We start from the raw sequence: 12,273 nt of genomic DNA, 5'->3' as shown, positions 1-12,273 counted from the left end.
TGAACTCTGAATTTACATCATTTTTATGATAGCCACGCCATTCCAGGTTTATTGATTTTGTCATTTGCTTCATTACATTTAATGCGAACCTTTTGTATGGAATTATTCTGGTGCTATGCTAGGCACGGAGGGGTCAGCATATGCAGTCTCTAGCCAAAACAGCACAGCAATATCATTTCAGCACAGACTCCATGAATAAATGAGGGTTGTAAATACTGTCCACCAGCAGAGCAATGTTTGGCTTCTCATCTTGACCTTTCCAGCTGGACAAAGTTAAAACCATAACTTGAGTTTTCTTTTTTTGGGGGGGGTTTGGGTTTGGTAGTTTTTTCCTCTCTTGTCCTCTCCCCCTGTGTTTCAGCTCAGATCTTCAGTCAGAGCAACACATGGCTTTTAGCTAGAGAGAAAAAAGGTCTTCTAGCATGAAAGCAGAAGCCAGGCAGTACCTGCTCATTGCTCTGTGGAACTTGCCTGGCAGGACCAGTTTGGTGCAAAACGGAGGCCTTGACCCAGCAAAGGGTTCTGCAGGGACTGCTGAACCACTGCTTTGAGAACTTCTGAAGAGCCAGGGGCCGTTTTGGCTTTCAAAGCAGAGATACTGAGGGTCTCTTGAGCTTCAAGTTGTTTTATTGTTTCACTGGGGTTAAGTTTTGATATTATTTCATTTTGTAAATAGGCAACAGTGTTCCTGGATTTGGTGTGCTTTTAAAATGAACCAAACTTCCTCAGTTCTTAATTAATACTGCATCACTTTTTTCTGGATAACACAATTAGTATTTTTATTCTAACTTCATTTTTAAAAAGTGATCAGAACAGTGGTCAAGAGGTAAGTAAATGGATTCTTGTTTTCTCCTGAAGGCAAATTACTTAGGCTTAAAAATTAATTTCGGTAATTGACTGCGGGACTAGATTTCCAGCACTGCTCTTCCTTGACCACAAAATAAGATGAATGTTCCCCCTTTTTGACCCCACCTCAGCAAGGGTACTGCTTGGCTATTGTCAGGCCTCAACTCAGCTGCAGCTTTCTGTGAGGGCGTAGAACAAGACATTTAAAACATCAGTGAGGATGACAAAGCCTGTACAGTTCCTTGCCACACGCAGGGCACAGAAGAGAATGATTATGTTTCTCATTCAGTGATGCAGTCTGTTATGTGGCTTCGCTGCCTTGCAGTTGGGTGGCTCTAGGAGGTAAAACAGTTGCAGGAAAAGAAAGCACCTGCAATTCAGCTCAATTCAAAACTGTTTTGCCTTGAAAGAAAAACATTTTTGGAGGAAGAAAGAATTAAACTGTAATGGTATAATTGTGTTTTACAGTATTTTAATCATAAATTTGTTTTGTATGAACATATGTTCACCGTGTTTCTACAGCAAGGGGTGTTATACAGTCCTTTTAAACAGTTAGATTACTGCATAATTTCAAAATATCCTCAAAAAAGCTCATGTAAACCCTACATGGATATTAAGAAGACCCTGTGGAGGATCTTCATTTACTTGAAGTTTAAAACATTGTGTTTCTTCTTGGGTATGCAGTGTTTTCTTTCAATATAAAGTAAGGATCTAACTCTAACTGATGTGCTGAGGGAATCCTCAGGTACACAAAATAGCTGTTATGAAATCAACAGAAATAGTGTAAAGTTGATTATCTAGGTACAAATGTGAGAATAGCTCTAGTAAAATAGTTTGGAGATAGACAGGAATAAATCCATTCTGTTTAAGTCTGGATGGCATAGGGCAAATACAAGATGGCAACATTGGAAAGGGCTCTTAGATGATGTTGTCATTTGTACAACTGATTCTTGATGCAATGAAGCATTCTACTTTTTTCATACACCTTAAAAATTGCTGTGTGTTGGGAAATAGATCCTTCAAGTGTGAAAATCAGTTATAGCAATCAGATTGATTTTTATTTCTTTTCTTCTTCTTCCTTCTACTTTTTTTGTGACCCCTCAGTAGACATGTATATGAGTTTCACCCTTGAACCTGATTATTTTTATTTAATTTATATGCTTAAGCACCATCAGCTATTGAATAGGTCCTACTTTTAAGACCAGTTTTATAAGACTGCTGCAAGGAGGTCAAGTGGTTTGCCTGGAATGATTCATGGAATAAAGGGGACTCACAGTTATCTGAACTATTTTGGTGGTGGTGTGTTTATTTGATTTTCAGCTCTCTGTCTTGAATTCACACTGTTTTTTCAAAGATGTGGCTCTCTTTCTTCTTGTGGATCATCTGGAAAGCATAATCAAGGGTTAATGTTCAGCCAGGAGGATAGCAGCAAGCTCTTGCCAATAAGTTAGGCAAGCAGCACTCTCAGGAGAACAACTGGGAACTGGAGAAATGTACTGTGAAGCAAATTGTGCGGGTATCCGCTTTACCTACTTAACGACGATTTGTTGCTTTGAGTGCAAGAAGGAAAACTTTGGGGCAGGGCTTTTTTCTAACCATTTTATTTAAGTGCCATTACATTTCAGTACGAATTAGATGTCCAAGATGTTGTTTCAAAGGGTCAGGTAAGGTAAATGGTACACTCTTTTGATCCAGACTTGTGCCTAATCCTACTAGGGAGTGAAGGTTTTCTTGCACAAGACTGTTTTATTGTTATCACAATGCTGGCAGAGGAAAGAGCTTTCCCTGCTATGACTATTTTTATGGACTAATGTCAGTAAAAAATACCACCTAGCAAGAAAAATTTAAAAGTCATATGGATTAAGTTAATTTTTAAGATTCTTTGTTAATGTCTTCAATTTTATAGGGTTATAGAATCATTATTCAGTGGCTAGTAAGTAGACACAAACAAGCAGCTTAGACATGTTAACTGTTTGCTTTTTAGAAATCACAATGTTTAGGATGGCCTGGAAGTTGATGTTGTTACTTTCAAAATGAAATATTTTTCTTTAAAAAAAAACCTGATTCCTTCCCTATAAGAATGATTTCCTGATGACTTGGGGTCACGGTGACAAAGGTGCTTTTTTATACCACTGGTCTCCTGGCTCCTGGGTAAGGCAGTGACCCAGCACCCTCTGGTCCTGGAGCTTTTCCACTGATGGATCTGCCTGCATTTGGAAATAGCGGTTGCTTTTTTATTCTCTTCAGTGTTTTCTGAGGATGCCCAACTTTGTAACACTAACAAAATGGCAAGTGTTAGTGCTTATTTGAACCCTATACCAGTCTTCTCAGAGTAACAGGAGTGTTATTTGCTTACTAAGTACTTGCATGTATACTTACATGAGTAAGCAAATGTACTTCTGTAACTACGTAGGCTAGATATAATCACAGTGTCCAAAGAAGTGTGGAGTCCTATTTATATGAACCAAATACAAATGTAAATAAATATATAAAAGCATAGAGCAAGAACTCTCCAAGTTTTTTTTTAGTGTAAGCAGGTAATGCAGAAATCCAAAGTATGTGTTATATGAACTTATTTCTTTGAAATCACATAGAACAAGCAAATTTGGGGCAATGAAGTATAGATTCAGAGCTGTAACCAGAAGAAGTTATTCCAGTGGGGATTTGGATATGGAGTTTGAATTCATTGCCTTGAGCAGAAAGAATGAAATTTCATCTAAATGACTTAAAAGCTCAGAAGTTTCTATTGCTGGCTTTGTTTTATATGTAGGAGGGCAACAACCTTGGGAGCATAGTTATGTGATATACATGGGTCTGCTGCTCTTTTTCAGTAGGCCTGAGAAGTCACCTATATTGAAAGCAGAGAAACAGGTAATCAATGAGGAGCAAAAATTTGGAGCTCAATGTGCACCTCAGCCCTCTAGCAGTAAAAAAAAATAAAAAACCCAAACCCAACCTAAAACTAAATCTTTAATATTACAATTAAAATTACTAGAATATTTTAAATCTCATGTCTCAAAGGTCAGTTCCTGTTGCCAGATCCGTATGAGAGAAAAGAAGTAAAAATAATAAAAAAAAAAACCTGCCAGCACCCTCAGCCTACAGCTTCCATCATTTGGAGTGCCCGTGCTAAAATCAGAGCCCTCAACTGTGCTAAAGATGCAATGTTCTGCTCTTTGGAAGCCTGTAGAAAAGCTTGTGAGCCTGTGCTATGCATGATCAGTTCTAGAAACCTATGTCAGAGTAATTTGAAGTTGATACAGCATCTTGAAGTATGTAGTGTTCATTAACTATGCTTCAGTGGCTATGGGTTTTCATTTCTGGATGTTGAGGAAAAAAAACCAATAATGCTAAAGAAAGAAAAAAGCCCCAAAACCAAAACGGGACAATAACATACTCCGAACTGTTTTTCTGTCTCTAGCATCATCTGGCTGTATTTTTCTTAAAGCAGTGTGATAGCCAGGATCTGATTGAAAAAATTACTGGTTCGTAAGTGCAAGATGTTAATTTTTTGGCTATTCATTCACTAGATAGTAATAATATTTTTCTAATTTTAAAAAAGAAAGATCACCAAAACACATGAATCTCTACTGATCTGCCCATCTTTATTAGCCACGTAACAAGGTTGACACTGCTGTGACTTTACTTTCCATTTTTACTGTTCTGTTAGTATTTCCTCCTAATTTTTGTCTTTAGAGTTAGCAAACATCTATCAAGCCATTGTATGACTGTGGGCGGTAGAATTAACCTAATGTAATATGTGATTTCAAAAGGGACAGATGTCTGGAGATCAAATGTCAAGATTCCTTTTTGCTCTGTCATCTCCCTAACTGTAAGGAGAGGTGCTTCTGCTGGGTGGCCCTGGGCACATTTACCTTCACTCAGCTTCCGAGGTCTATTGCGTTTGCTCTCTGCAACAGCTTCCATCTCATCATCTCATTTTCTTGTTTGCTGCAGAAGTTGAAGCCTCTTAAAGACCCAAGAGCCATTGTTTTCTCTAAAAACTGATTTTAGGAAATGATTAATCATAAAAATGTGTAAGCAGTGAAAGACTAGAATCCTCAGGGTTTTGGCTAAGCAACCCTTTTAAATAACCATCTTTCTTATCCAGGCAGGGCACATGGGTACCTTCAGCCCTTTCTCCCATTGAGCTCTCCACAGCTCTGGGCTCTGCTGCAAGAGATGGGCATGGGGCCAGCCCCATGGCAGCCCTTGAAGAACGCCTTTTAGAACCACTATTAGCTCCAAATGAACTTTGACAATCAACAGCTGATATAAATTGTAATATTAAGGAATGAAGCATTCAGTGTCTGTCTTTTTCAAGTTTTGGATCTGTAATGAATTTGTTACCTAATGGAACATACACACAGAATCTTTTTCAAGGAAAAAACCCACACCCCAGTTGCACGCTGCTCCACTGATCTGCTGTAACAGCTAGGCTCCAGAGGCTTACTTGTTTCTCCTTCAAAGTGAGCACAAATTACATGCTATCTGTTCCATGTAAGTAATCCCATGATAGGACATGAGCCTATGCAAACATTGACCTCGCTTACAGTGTGGTATTTCACACATGCCTTGGGCAGCTGGGCCATCACAGGCTGCCCACAGGGCGAGTTCTGTGGTGCTACTGTCCCCAACAAAGAATGTAGGCACGGGGATCATGTTCCCTGCAGACATGCTTTCCCTCTGCCTCCCCCAGAGAACCACACAGGCACACTGAAGAGGAGGAAGGGACTCAAGCTTTGATGGAAGTGATCACCACAAACATGTAAGCAGAGGTAACTTCCAGCCCTTGGGGCAGGTCAGGGGTAGAGAGTAGCAGTTACTTAGAGATCCTGCTCCACTGCAGCAGCAAGGTAGATGCTTAGCTTCTGCACCTTCTCCCCCCCGTGCTCTTTTTTCATTACAAATTTCTAGTAATTATTTAGAACGTATATCTGCATAGTTTTTCTATATAAGTGCCTCAGTTTCAGATTTTCCACAATCTCATAGTAACATCCATAATTATGATTTCCTATTTGAATGCATAGTAATGTTTTGGAATTTAAACTTTTCTTTATGTGTGGTGTTTGATACTTGTCAACTGAAAATAACTATAAATAAAACAAAAATTTGCCAAAGTGCAAATGTGAAAATGTAAAATGCACAAAAGTAAGTAACTTTCCTAATCTCTAACACCGACTTTATCTTCCTCATTTCTTCCCCTTCTCCCCTTTGGGCAGAGGACAATAACAGATGGTTATCAGTCAAGGGTAACTAGGGAAACGGCAAAGCCTGCCCCAATTGCTATGGAGACAGCCATTTCTGTGCTTGGTATGCACAATTTGTTACATCAGCAACCAGAGAGAGTTAAAAAAAGAAAAAAAGATGTCCTAACCCCTCTGATATTGAAAGAAAATTGGGTCTGTGTGTTTCTCCTTGTGGGAAGAGGCAGGAGTGGTCTACTTGTTCATATATTACTTAAGCTTTGCAGTAAGCCGATTTGGTATCTTTATTGGTGGCAGCATTTTGAATTGTAGGTTAATGTAATAAGAAAACTTAGAGCAAATGCTTAATACTTTTGAACAGTCTGCAGAATAATAATTTATAAGCGACTCTTTCTCTCTTCTCCCCCCAAGTCAGATATACCTCCCTCCTTGGTTACATAGGTTGCGTATGAAAACTGAAGGCAGAGAATATGAATGTGCCCAATTATTTAATGCAGAAGAGCTCTCTGTACACCACACTTTAACCGTAGCTGTTGGCAAAAAGGTGTCTGTAGAAAAAAAAAAAAAATTGTGAAAATCCCAGAGGGAGATTTCAGCTTCATCACAGATCATAGTAGCTTTGTCGTTGGTGTTTTGTACCAGCAGCTTCCTCCACTTGAGAATTATTTTACTGTTGATCTTAAAATATAAATTTTTAAATGTTCTAATGCAAGCTGGCTCTTATACAATGATATTAGTAAAGCATCAATGAGTAAAAATTAAACATGAAAAATGCATTAAAAGCTTTGAAAAAAATTATATTATTTCAGTTAAATTCATTGTAGTATTGCTTCAAAGTATGATCTGTTGCTGTTTATGGTGCTTCTTATAAATTTAATTTATGGATAAAGACTTCAGTTTGTTATTTGGAAAATTTACACAGATGTATTGGCATAACTTTCCTTTGAAAGTGAATTTTAACATTAACAGCTATATAAGGATTGGCTTGGAGGCTGTACCATAGATATTATAGAAAGGCTCTTTAATTTTTACAGTTTATTGAAAAGCTTCAGTAGTAGGTGTAAACTTTACAGGAAAGTGAGGCATAGACCCTACAATATGTATTTAAAAGAAAATAGAAAATGCTTGGTAAAACTACCGTCCAAAGTTAGGCTTTTCTGGAGATGGAATTAATAAAATGCGCTCTTTTTTTTAACCTTCCTGTGAAATTGCTATTGAAAATTCCTTAAAAAACTTAAGTAAAACAATGCTTCTAATATGGATACATCTGGTTAAATATGCTAGTTTTTTATTAATGAGGAAATGGCTTGGGTCTATACCAGCAGATTTCTGTAACAATAGTTGAGTAATTTCCCAACTGTAACCATTGAACTTTCTTATACATGCATTCTTAGACTTCTTTTTATGCTAAGCATGCAAAATATGAGAAACAAATATGAAAAGTATTCATTACAGTATCTTTTTAATACAGACCTAATTTAAATATTTAACTAGGTTCTGGATAAAATATAAAAAGAAACAGTAATTACTGGTACAGTATAATAAAAAAAAGAGCCACACTTGAGCTCTGCAGTGGCCTTGCTTATGGTTGTAAATGGAAAAAAAATATCCCTCACTGAAACAAATAAAGGAAAAAGCACTGATTATAGAGTTCGTTATTGTGAAATGTTGATGCTTGAAGAACCTCTTCATGAAAATGAGTTTGGCTAATTGCAGGAAAACTAGTGAATACTCTTCTATATAGTGCTAAGCTAGCTGGTATGCTATGAAGAATTGCTAGGGATATAAATATATGATTTTAATCATTAACTAATCTTTAATGTTAGTAGAAGATTATTTCGGTTTTGGAAAACTTCACCTGGGTTGAAATAAATTCTTTAATATTTTAGAACAGTTTTGGGGTATTGTTTAAAGTCTTAAAACTAGTAGCATGATAAAAATTTTATCAGATATATTGCTTGGAATTTCTATGTCTTACATGCATGTGAAAGCTGGCTAGTGTTTACTAGTGGTGAGTAAAACCTCCAAGCCTCAGTATTTAAAGGATTGAAATTTAACTGTCCTGTATGATAAATAATGTACAAATCTAAACGGAGAAGCTGGAGTTATATTCTACAAGGGGAATTGTGTTTTAAATAGTCAAAGTGCTTTCTGGGCCAAACCATAGACTTTCCAGTCATACAAATCTATTAGAATACACTGTTATTTCTCATTTCGTAAAAGGCTGTTTATATTTAAGCTTTTTTTCTTTCATACATAGATACTGAAGATAGACAATGATCAAGAAGTTGCATGTAATTTTTCTTTTTAATAAAAACCGAGACTAGCTACTGATTCATGGTTAGAGTCAGATCATCATAATAAGGCATATTATGCATTATAGCTCCACAGTGCAAAAGATGCCTTTTTCTCCAAATAGTTTTATAGATTCTCACATTATTCATAAGCGTTTGTGTCTTCCACGTCACCTAAATGCCATAAACCCATTCAGTACTTCCTTTTCTCAGTGGTTTTTCTCCTTTCTCAAAGAGAAAGATACTGCTCTTTGTATCTGTTAGCATTGTCTGGTTGTTAATTGCCTGTCACAGAGATCTCTGATCCCTGGAGCCTCTTAGGTGAGGTCAGAGTGGGTAATTCAATCACACACAAGCTGCTGGGCTTCCTAGGCTGGGATCTGGGAGCAAGCATCCTTCTGACAGCATCACCAAGCCCAAGTCCACTGCTTTGTTTGTAATGGATGAGAGATTCAGCATTTAACCAAAACACTCTGACCCAAATGCAAGTAAGATATCTATCTAACTTAGCGAAAACTTGGAAGTTCAGAGTTTGGCAGAGTTATTTGTACACTGCCTTGTGGCTCTTATAATGTGCCTTATGTTTTGTATGGCTGTTTCACACAGCTCAGTTACTGGGGTTTCATTCATCCTGTAGCTTCCCCTTTTCTGCACGAGATCCCTTTTTTTCTTCAGAGCTGGTTGAATCGCTTCGTAGTTTTAGATGAAGTCTGAACTTAGTGCTGTATTCCCTCAGAAAGCAGGAGTAAATGGAGGTATAAAAAGTGGCTTTCTCCATTTAAAAAATGTGTTTTAAATCTGAGTGTATGTTGTCTGAACCTTTTTTCACTATTACATGCATAAGATCCTGTTTGTGGTATTGAGCAGAAAGAGACCTTTTAGAAAGGGTATGAACACTGAAAAATAGAGATAGCATTTAAATCTGAATCTGTCTGAGACCATTTTTAAAATTTACTGATAAGCCTGGAGCAGCTGCTCTGTGTCTCAGGTAGCCCTGCTCTGTGTGTGTGTGAGTGCTCTGTTCAGAAGGCAGTGATGAAGACATGAGAGGAGTGTCACATGTTCAAGGAGAGCTGTGTGCCAGCTGTTCTGAAATACTGACATTTTCTTCCTTTTTTTTTTTCCAAGTTGAATTTTTACTTTCTCTTTATATGGTTGGTTTTCTTCAGGTAAGGTGCTCTTCTCAGCAGATGTAGGAATGTCTGTTCTGAGCTTTTAAGAGCTGCATGCACAGCTTTACCAGCTTTGAGTACGCAAGCTGTCTGCTAGCCCACATCACTGGATTTTTATTTTGTCTTCAGGGTGTAAAAGTATGTTGTTGAATAACTTTCTGTGCCTTTCTGTAAGGCCTTACCTGAAGTTTTCTCAAAACTTTAAACTAACACATTGTCTTGAAAGGAAGATGTTGTTTAGGCTTTAAGCTCTCAAATCTCTGGTCTGTGCATAGGCACTCATCAGGGTGCTGTACAGATACAAAGAAATAGATTTTCCATCTTCACACATTGAGAAATAAACAGGGAGGTGAAGGGTCTTAAAAACAGTCACACATAATTTTAAGACATCTAATATTTTTAATAATTTTGGAAGAAATTCTCATGCTTAAACACAGATGTGAATGTTTTGCTGTGATAGATATCAGGAGATGTGAGCTCTGTTAAAAAGAAGCATTAAATGTGGAGTTGTCTCCCAGAGGCTGTGCAGGCTTAGCTCATGAGACATTTAGAATTAGAACCTATCTCTAATGAATATTTTCCTTTTTTACTGAGTGTCCTGCTAAGTGTGTGTCTTCTGGGCATCCAGAGGTTTCCCTTGCTGTGGTTTTGGGGATTAACGACATGGACTAAACTTGTTCATAAGTGCTAGCATAACTGGACCAAATATGATTAAGGTTGTCTTTATGCTTTTTCAACAAAAATCAGTCTACGAGTAGCCTTTTCTAAGAAAAACCAACCAAACAAAAACCAACCCCCCCAAAAAAACCCCCAAAACACAGAAAAAACCCTCAAACAATAAATCGTACAACATATATGAAGCCTCTTAATCAGAAAGTTTTGTGACTAGCACACTGGGTTTATTTGTTTATTTTAGTGTATATGGCATAAAAATCAATATTATAGTATTACTCAAAAAATATAGGTAATATATAGTACTTGCTGTACAAGAACAAAGAGAGATGCATCTCATGTACCTGCTTTCCCTTCATCATGCTAGTATGTGCCAACTTCATGCTTAATGAAAACAGCTGAAGTGTAAAGTAGCTATGCAACTAGCATTATATTTAACTCATTTAAATGTATTCCTCCAGAAATGCACCATCTTTTCTGTTTGAGCAACAGATTTTTAACAGCTGCAATCAAGCAATAATTAACAACAATCAAGCAGGGATCTTGGAAAAAGCCTTTCAGTGGCCACTGGTTCTCTCAGCATCTTTCCTAGGTGGTTGGAGATACAGAACATAAAGAAATATCTATATATATGTTTAAATATTCATATGTACTGTATATGAATTTTTCTGATACAGAAAAATCCATTTTTGAATTTTTAAATATTTTTTTTTACATCCCAGTGTTCGTCAGCATAGGAGACATCACCGATAGCTATGAGAGCTATGAGTAACCTTAGCTGGGTTTTATACTTGCTAAGCTTTTTAGTAGACCTTGTGGTGTGTATGGTTTTCCTGTGCTTTAAATCATAACCCCCCTGATGTTCACTAGACATTAGGAAGGATAAGTTTCCCCTAGTCTTCAAATATATATATGTATATCTTCAAGAGGTTTAATGTTAATAGATCAAATTCAATCTTTAATGGGGTGCGTAAAGATTATTTTCTGCTGCTGCTTGTATACCTTTATGTTGACTTCTGCTTTTTACCCCAAAGAGACTGTGGTTTGTGATTCCTTGCTTGTAATTACACTGTAGTACTTGGTGCTTTATTGCTCTATGCTGACAAAGCTGGGACAAATGTGTATTTAGACCAAGAATTAGGCTTAGCAAATGATTGGAAGGAAGTTGGTAAAACTATACAAATCTACTATATGCGGGTGTAATATACTTGCTACCTCTGCATATATTTTCAGTATTTTGTAACAGTAAACAGAAACTGCAATGCAATCTTGGAATCTTTGTTCATAATACTTTACACACAACACAAATGGTCCCCGCCTCACCAAATCTAAATAAAACGCTATGGAAAGGGCAGTATAATACAGAGTTAGGAACCTGCATCTATATTTTTAGGAAATGTAGATAGTGTACTGACACATGGGTGAATATATAATAAAAATATAAAGTTTAAAATTTAAAGGATCAGATGTCAGAAGATGTAATTACTAAATTTTAAATTGCAACTTATAACTAATTTTGTAAATGCAAGAGACAGATGTAGCTGTGCTGCAGTATCCACATATATTCTAAAATGTATTTAAATCATGTGTATGCAGGGATACAAATGAGAGAACTCCAGTATCCAAATATTAAATTACAGGTTTAGAAACAAAATAGCGTTTAAGTGTGTGTGTGTATAATCCTTTCTGTCCTTGGATTGCTCTGCCTGATGCAGTTAGACAGAAACTGTATTTAGTCAGAAATCTTCAATAGAACGGGCTACCAGATGGGACCAGTAACAATGCAGAAAGGCATCAAACCACCACAGACATTTGGTGCTTAGAATAATAAAAAGACTATAAAATTAGATTAGTTGAATATAATTTGGAATTGGTATATTCCCCATGCACTCTCACAGCTCTTGGGCAGATAAAGCCTGGAGATTTAGTACTGTCAGGACAGAGGACTCCAACTTCCAGTAAAAGAAAAAAAGGCATTGTGGGAGGTCATGGAGGGCAGCACAGTGACCTCCAATGATTTACAGGCCTTTAACTTAATGAAATTGTTTCAGTGACATGACGGTAAAAGCTCATAATGGATTG

General features: G+C 37.0%; 1 protein-coding gene across 1 annotated transcript in view; it reads left to right on the top strand.

Annotated features, from left to right (window-relative positions):
- Positions 1–12,273, top strand: part of SLIT3 (slit guidance ligand 3) — a 433,718-nt gene that overhangs the window by 231,014 nt on the left and 190,431 nt on the right.

This window comes from Calypte anna, chromosome 13 (genome assembly GCF_003957555.1).
Source record: "Calypte anna isolate BGI_N300 chromosome 13, bCalAnn1_v1.p, whole genome shotgun sequence".
Lineage (NCBI taxonomy): Eukaryota > Metazoa > Chordata > Aves > Apodiformes > Trochilidae > Calypte > Calypte anna.
Note: the sequence above shows the minus strand (reverse complement) of the source record. Positions and strands in the feature narration are given on the sequence as shown.